Here is a 7755-nt window from a genome sequence, read left to right as displayed (position 1 = left end):
TGAATGCTTAAATGTTAAGAAAATTTATCTAATGATTTAGGCTTTTATTATAAAAGGTCTTATATTAGGACTCATGGAGTGTTTAAATTTCATAACAGAAGTTACATAATAGGAACAAAGTCGTCCATTGGGGATACAAAATCGAGGCTTCTTTAACCATTGGGATATATTTGGAATGAAAGATTGACCATAAACTAGGATCGGACTGGAAGAAGTCATGATAAAACACAACATTGTACCATGCCATAGAATCCCAAGGTTATAATATTTCATCATCTAAAGTTCTAACTAAAGAAGAGTGATGAAAATATTATGAACACATACTTTCCATTCCACACTCATAACCTTACTGACACTTTCATCCACTAATTATAAATTTCAACTCAAGTAATTATATCAATAAAATCAATCATCCATGACTTCCCATGATCATAAATAAAGAAGAACTACTCAAGTTTCCATGATTTGAATTATTGAAAGAGAACATCAATAATGATATATACAATATGAAGAGATTGTCTACATGGGTGAACTACCGATTAGAAAGATTCGAGAATCCCTTTGCCCTTGATGGAATGAGAAGCTTTTCCTCTGCAATTTACTTTTTGAGCTTCAAACACATATAATAGTAATAACACAATTAAGTTAGTAGCAATAGCTCAAAAAATCGAATTTCTCCGATATGTCGAGTAACTTGAAATGAAAGCAAAAAAATGAGCAATTTAGCAATCATTCTAGAATATACATCTATGAATTATTATCTTGTGTGGATGAGAGAGAAACTTAGAGAAAACAAGTTTGAGGCTAAAATCCCCAAAACATCAAACTAAAAGTTTAAGTCATTCAAAACTATCCACTATTGAGAATAAAATAAATCAATTCTATGATAAATTATGTCCAAAAGATGAATTTAGTTTAGTAAAGATTGAGCTCCTACCTTATTTTTGCAACAACTCAAATTAGATGTGATTCAAACCCTAAGCCTCAACTTTCCCAAGGAAAGATGAAATAGAAAAGAAAGGTGGTATTCTAGTCATGTGGGGTTGTAGACAGATGAGTATACAAGTGCTGATCGGATCCGGAGAGTGAATTGGCGCTGGATAGAGATAGAATGAAAGAGATGTGTTGTTCTATAAGAGATAACTATGTGTTAGTGTGTGTAGAAGTGTGATTCACGACACCTACTTGAGGGAGAAAAATATTTATATTTTTTCCCAAATTAACACACTTAGGCCCATTTAGTGGGTTTCCCATTATTTATTTATTTATTTTCCTTTTAAAAGTAATAAAGTAAACCAAAAATCTTATCTCTAATTTAAGAAAAAAACTATAGCCCAAAGTTCCCATGAACTCTAGACCAAAAAAAAAAGTGGGTCACTACATCAGGTCCCACCAAAATATAATAACCTAATCACATTTCAATTATCTAAAAATATCATCAATATCAAAGAAGTACCTCGGTAGTTGTTTGGTTTTATACCTCCACATGTGCACCTTCAATGACTAAACTTTGTATTTTTTTTATCCTTGACAATTGAAACAATACATATTTAGTTAATTATGTTCACAGATAAAGTTCTTATATGAAGAACAAATGCCAAAATACAGACCTCTACGCCACTGCTTCTGCATGCTTCTACGTGACTTGGCATTGCTTCTGCATGAATATGAATCCCAAGATTGTCATCTACATATTTGTCATCCTCAACATCAAAATCACTCATCAAATTCTTTCCAACAACTTTGCTACTACGCATATCAGCCTCTTGCTTCTTCCAACTTGCTTGAGCTTCAGCCGAACTAGGTTGAAGATACTCTTCAAACTCAATGTGCCTTCTCATACCATCCAATAAGCAATTGTTCTGGCTTTAATCTTTCTTTCTTTCTTGGCTTTCTCTTAACCACACTAACTTTAGGATCTTCCATTTCTTCAATCACTACATTTATTTTAGGCTTCATATAAGCCTCACCAACTTTTCTTTGGCCGACTCGCAACTTGACTCTAGCTAGGGTTGATGTAATCTCCACCACATACACATGCAAAAGCCTTTCTTTGGATAGAGCTAATGAAAGGAATTCACCCATGCGGCGTTCGTCGACAATGGGTACCACACGACGGCATACTATTGATCCCGTGCACTCATCGTTAAATCAGGGATCACAATAATAAAATTCACAGATGTAATGTCTTGGATAGCCTAATTTCAGTAATATTAGAGAAAGATCTAGCAGTTGGAATTTCCCAATGAGGCAATTATCATTGTAAGTCATAGAACCACCCACGTAGGTATCCTTCAAAACTCTTCCACCGTGGTGTAGTGCCACTGTGAACATTCTCGGCTTATTCTCTGTTAAAAAAATCACCAAATCAAACCCTTGCACTGCAAATACAAGGCGAACAAAAAAAAAACCTTGTTCATACTAAACACGAATACTGAATAAAACCTAGAAAAAAAATTAAAAAACTAAACCCTAACACCCAAACTAACAAAACCATCTTGTAAACACGCCATGAAAGTATAAACTATGTGATGCGTATTTTAGAGTATCCAATTCAGTTCACACAAGATATCAAGTTTGATTAATTAACTCTAATAATACTACGATACTGCAAGATTACAGCGTCGTTAGTAGTATTTCAAGTGTCGATCCACAGGGAGGTAGAAGATTGTTTAAAACTTATGAAGTTTAAAAGATGTAACATAAGGATTTGATTTTTGGTTTTGCAAGATTCAGACAAACGAAAATAAAAGATTAACAAAAGATAGATTTCTCAAACGGAAAAGCATGTCACTCCAAGTTGTTCAATAGACTTTGCATATTTCTACATCTATCAAAAGCACAAATTTTGGGATTAATTCATCAACCTAATCGCTTGCACTGAACATGTTTGCGACGTATAGTTCACAGTCAGCTGGACACTTGTTCCATGAACTAATTTTCAATGTTTATAAACTCCTGCGGAAGCGCGGGAGAAATAAACATCTACTATATAAACTTACCTAATCCGTTGTCAAATTATCCTCTGAACAATTCAAATTCAACAACACATCAATTGATTAGTCCATCCAAGTCTATGTTAAAGAGACGATAAACAAGGATTAAACATCTATAACGATAGAGGCCCATCTAAAGTGATAGAATCTAACATTAAACACGTCAACGATGTCAAAATGTGAATTCAAAGGTGTAGATACATTAACACAAGCCTAAATCACAACTTGGAGCAACATTGAGAGTTAGCCTAAACGCATGATAAAAATCACAATGAAAACCATAGGAAGCATGCTCTCGTTGAGTGGAATTGAGGTTTGGAGACGGATAGTCGGAATGTTGGCCGGAATTTCTTCCTTCTCTTCTTCCTCCTCTCTTTCTCTCCTTTCCCCTCTTTCTTTTCATCCCAGGAAGTCTCAATATGTCCAAAAACCGCCCATAAACCAATTTGAACAATGAAATTCGGCAGTTACCGAGAAAAATGCCCGGCCCGGGCGAAATGATGACAATCCGGGCATTTTGTATGCCAACCCGGGCGTTTTTTATGCCGAAAACGCCCGACCCGAGCGTTTTTGCCGGTTTTGACTGCTTCGCGCAACCTTCGTCAAATGGTCATAACTTCTTCATCCGAGCTCCGATTGAGGCGTACAATATACCCACGCGAAGCTAATTCAAAGACGAAGATAATGGTGGTAAGATAAAATAATTTGGACACTATCTTGATAGGCAACGGACAGTTTCAATCAGACGCTACTCCATATGTACATCTATCAACTAATATATAATAATCAAGCTTTAATGATTAATTGATAGATGATTTTAATGTACAAAATAGGAGAAATCATGGAGAATAATTAGCATCATTTGATTCACATCACTATGACAAGTACCCTCCATGGAATGTCAACAATTTTTATAAACTAATCATGGAATTAAAGTCAAATGAGTCAATAAAAAGCGAGGATTATACATATTCAAAAGGTGGGTCGAACAAATCAATGTCTCTTGGAAGGATGTCCCAAGTTTCCTCATCAACGTCAATTATCTCCAGATGTAGGGGTGGCGATAGTGGCGGTGGTGGAGGTGCCCGAGCTTGTCTTCCCCGTTTTATTCGCGGAGGCATGTCTTGATGATTATGAAATGGGTGTGGCTTGATAGGGGTGGCGAAATGGCCGTAATAGTATAGTGGTGGAAATGGGCGAAATGGAAGAGGGGGGATTGTCTCTTGGTCAATAAAAGAGAAATGTGTTTAGGAAGATGAGATTACACTTAATTTTCTGATACGCTCGGATTTTGCACTGTTTTTAGGCCATTATTTGGTCCGTTTTTTATGTCAAAGTCACTCTACACGTTCATTATTTGCATATTTGTTCTATTTTGGTATTTTGACGGGTTTTGTGAGAAATGTGCATAATTGAGCCGAAAAAGGGAGCCACGACACCAAGTTTGGGAATCGGGGAGTCAGACGGCGACCAGCGACCGCCGCGGATGTGTGCGGCGACCGCCAGCGTCCGGCGGGCGGATCAATGCAGCGGTCCGCCTCGGAAAAATGTGCTTGGAAGAGAAGTCTCGTCTGGCGACCGCCGAAAGATGTGCGGCGGTCCGCCGTCGAGGGAACAGACTCTCTGGACTTCAACGCGGCGACCACCGGCCAAGGTGCGGCGGCCCGCCGGAGAAAGGCGGCGAATCCAAGAAGCCCTAGATTTGCGCCTAGTTTTACCATATTTTGGAGATTTTTTCCTTCTACAACAAGGCATGGCTTTCCCCTATAAATAAGGCCTCAAGCTTCATCGAAAAGAGAGAACTTCTAATTGCAAAATACTTTATAGAGATCAAGGCTTAGAGTACTTCACTGGTGCAAGGAGTTGGAGCAAGATTTCAAGAACATCAAGAACGACAAGGATTCAACCTACGGGTTTTATTTGCTTTAGTTTTAAGTTCAAATTGTCTTCCCTTCAATCTATGTTTTTAGCTTATTCAATTATGTGTAACTAAACTCATAGGATTCTAGGGATGTGTTAGTAACGATTTTGGTTATACAAGTTCCGTTTTCTATTTAATATCCATTTTGTTTTTATTTTGTTTCTTCCCTAAGTAAATCTTGATGCTTCATGATTGAGTGACACAATCGTGTATGATTTAATATAACTTGCTTCATAGCTGTGACAGAGTTCTAGCGAGTTAGGTCCACTTAGTAGACACTACAGTTAGCTTCCTTTAAAACGACACTGTTAATTGAGAGTGAGGACTTTTCAAGGGTCTTAGGAGCTTTTGGAGTTACGTGTTAGGATTGACAACCCTGATCATGTAATCAACGTTTGTTTCGCATGAGCATAATCTAGGTGACTCGTTCTATCAAAGTAATAACTGTGCTAGGGTATTGTAGTTGGAATTTTGTATAACCACAACTATGAACACACATCCCTGGGATTCCCTTATCTCTATTGTCTTTCTCTTGATTTATCTGTTTTTAGTTGATCTATGCTCTTATTTGCTTTTAGTTTTCCAAAAGTTTTCAAAACCCAAATGTTTTTCCAAATAGTAATTGAGTCTCAGTAGAGGATAGACATTTTGTGTTCGTCTTCCCCGTGTTCGATATCCGGTACTGACCTTTAGCTATACTATATATACTCTGTATACTTGCAGGTTTATTTAGTGCTAATAAAAAGTGAATCATTTTTCTATTCTACTTACTCTTTGTGCATGAAAATCAAATCATTTCAAACTTGTTCAAAATCCACTCAAATCCAAATACGAATGAAAAGGCGCCAGCTGTGGAAAGAGAAAGATAGTGTGCGGATGAATTTGCCCTGCGACCGTTTGGGAGTTATAATGTCAAGAAAAAGTGCCGAAAAGTGCAAAAAAACCTTCAAACGTGCATAACTACAAGTCTGAGTAGTGCCGGTAATATTAATTTTGTTTAGGCACCGCAAAAGTAAGAGCGTACAAGTCTAAGGCCTGATTAGGGAGTAAAAGTGACATCTTTAGTAGAAAAACTAAAAAAGAAAGTGAGACATCTTCTATGGGTCAGTGGGAGGTGAAAAGTGAACCGAGACTCCTAATGGTGGACGGGCTAAAATGATAAACCGGGACTTCTAATGACTCACGAATGGAGTATTATTTTTTTTCATTCATAATTGAATGGTTTGGATCTGCATGGCATCCCCTGCTATGCATTTTGCCACAGAAGGGGATCCTAATCCCGATGGACATACCTCATGACCATGTTCCTGATTGCGGTAGAGGTTGACTTGCCTCACCTGAACTTTGTCTCGTAAGTGATGAATATAATTTTTAAATTTTTTTTATTAATTTAAAATATAAAATTAATATATGATCTGGCCTCTCGAATTTCTCACATGTATACTCATAATGGTGGACGGGCTAAAATGACTTGGCACATGGTTTAAGAAATATAGTGAAAAGTGGGTGCAAAAAGTTAGCAGAATGCGAGTCCTAATTTTATATATTAATTTTAAACTCTATTCTGTCCCTAAAAAATGACATTTGGGATGACACGAGAAATAATGCATAATTGGTAAAGCAAAAGAGATGAGGAGAAAGGTAGTTAAATTAGTGTTATTGGATAGTGAGACCCCTATTATATTAGTGTTTAATGGTGGGTCCTAGTGGTATAAGTTGTTAATAAATTGATGTATATGAGTATTGAGTTTGGGAGAACTTTCCATAAATGGAAATGTGATAATTTTATGGTACAGACGAAAAAGGAAAGCGTCCTTATTTTTATGGGACAAAGGGAGTAATAAATTGGAGTAGAATGAGGGTCCATTACCAAAAGTAAGAGTGCCAATTAATTGGGGATGGAGCAAAAAGGAAATTGGTGCCAATTAATTGGGGAGGGAGCAAAAAAGAAATTGGTGCCAATTAATGAGAAACAAAGGGAGTATTATGAAGCAAAATTTAATTTGCTCATTAATTTCCCCTTCTAAAATTCTTAAAAGTTACTTGTATACTCCTTCCATCCCATAAAAATATATATGCAATTAAAATGTTACATTAATTAATAAATAATTTATAAAGTAAGAGAGAGAGAGCAGAGTAGTTAAAGTAGTAGAAATAAGACATGTATTATTATTAGTGTTTAATGAGCTGTAATAGTGGACCATAGTGTATAAGTTATAAATAAATTGATGTATATGAATAATGAGTTGGGGATAATTTTCCATAAATATAAATGTCCATATTTTTATGGAACGGAAGGAATATATTTTTGCTCCTATAAATATGAATTCCTGATTCCGTCCTAATTAAGATGCCATAAATATAATCATATGAGAATAGTCTTTTTTTTTCCTATTTATTTCCTCTAGTAATAACCACATTAATATGAATAAAGGAATATTTAAACGTATAATTTTTGCCATAATACCAAAATATTATTTTCTTTAAAAGCCGAAATGTCGTTTAGGAGCTTGCAGTTATTTTTGAAAAAAAGAATCCAAAGTGCAAAAGTCCCTTACATTATGACATCAAAGTTTAGAGAATTTTACTTTCATAATTGTCAGTATGTGATATATTCTATCTGTTACAATTAAATTTGAGTTGCATATTTTTTTTTATATCAAAACATAAAATATCTAATCACTCTTATTATATTTGTTCCCTTACTCTATTCTCTCATAGCTCTCCTATTTTATATATCTTTATTTAACATAATTTCTTAATCTCTATATTAAAAGAAATGCTTCAATTTAATTGAAATGAAAAGAGTAGTAACACATTTTACACTAACATAAATAA

The sequence above is a fragment of the Salvia hispanica genome, chromosome 2 (genome assembly GCF_023119035.1).
Source record: "Salvia hispanica cultivar TCC Black 2014 chromosome 2, UniMelb_Shisp_WGS_1.0, whole genome shotgun sequence".
Classification (NCBI taxonomy): Eukaryota; Viridiplantae; Streptophyta; class Magnoliopsida; order Lamiales; family Lamiaceae; genus Salvia; species Salvia hispanica.
The sequence above is the reverse complement of the archived record's forward strand: the minus strand, read 5'-3'. Positions refer to the sequence as shown.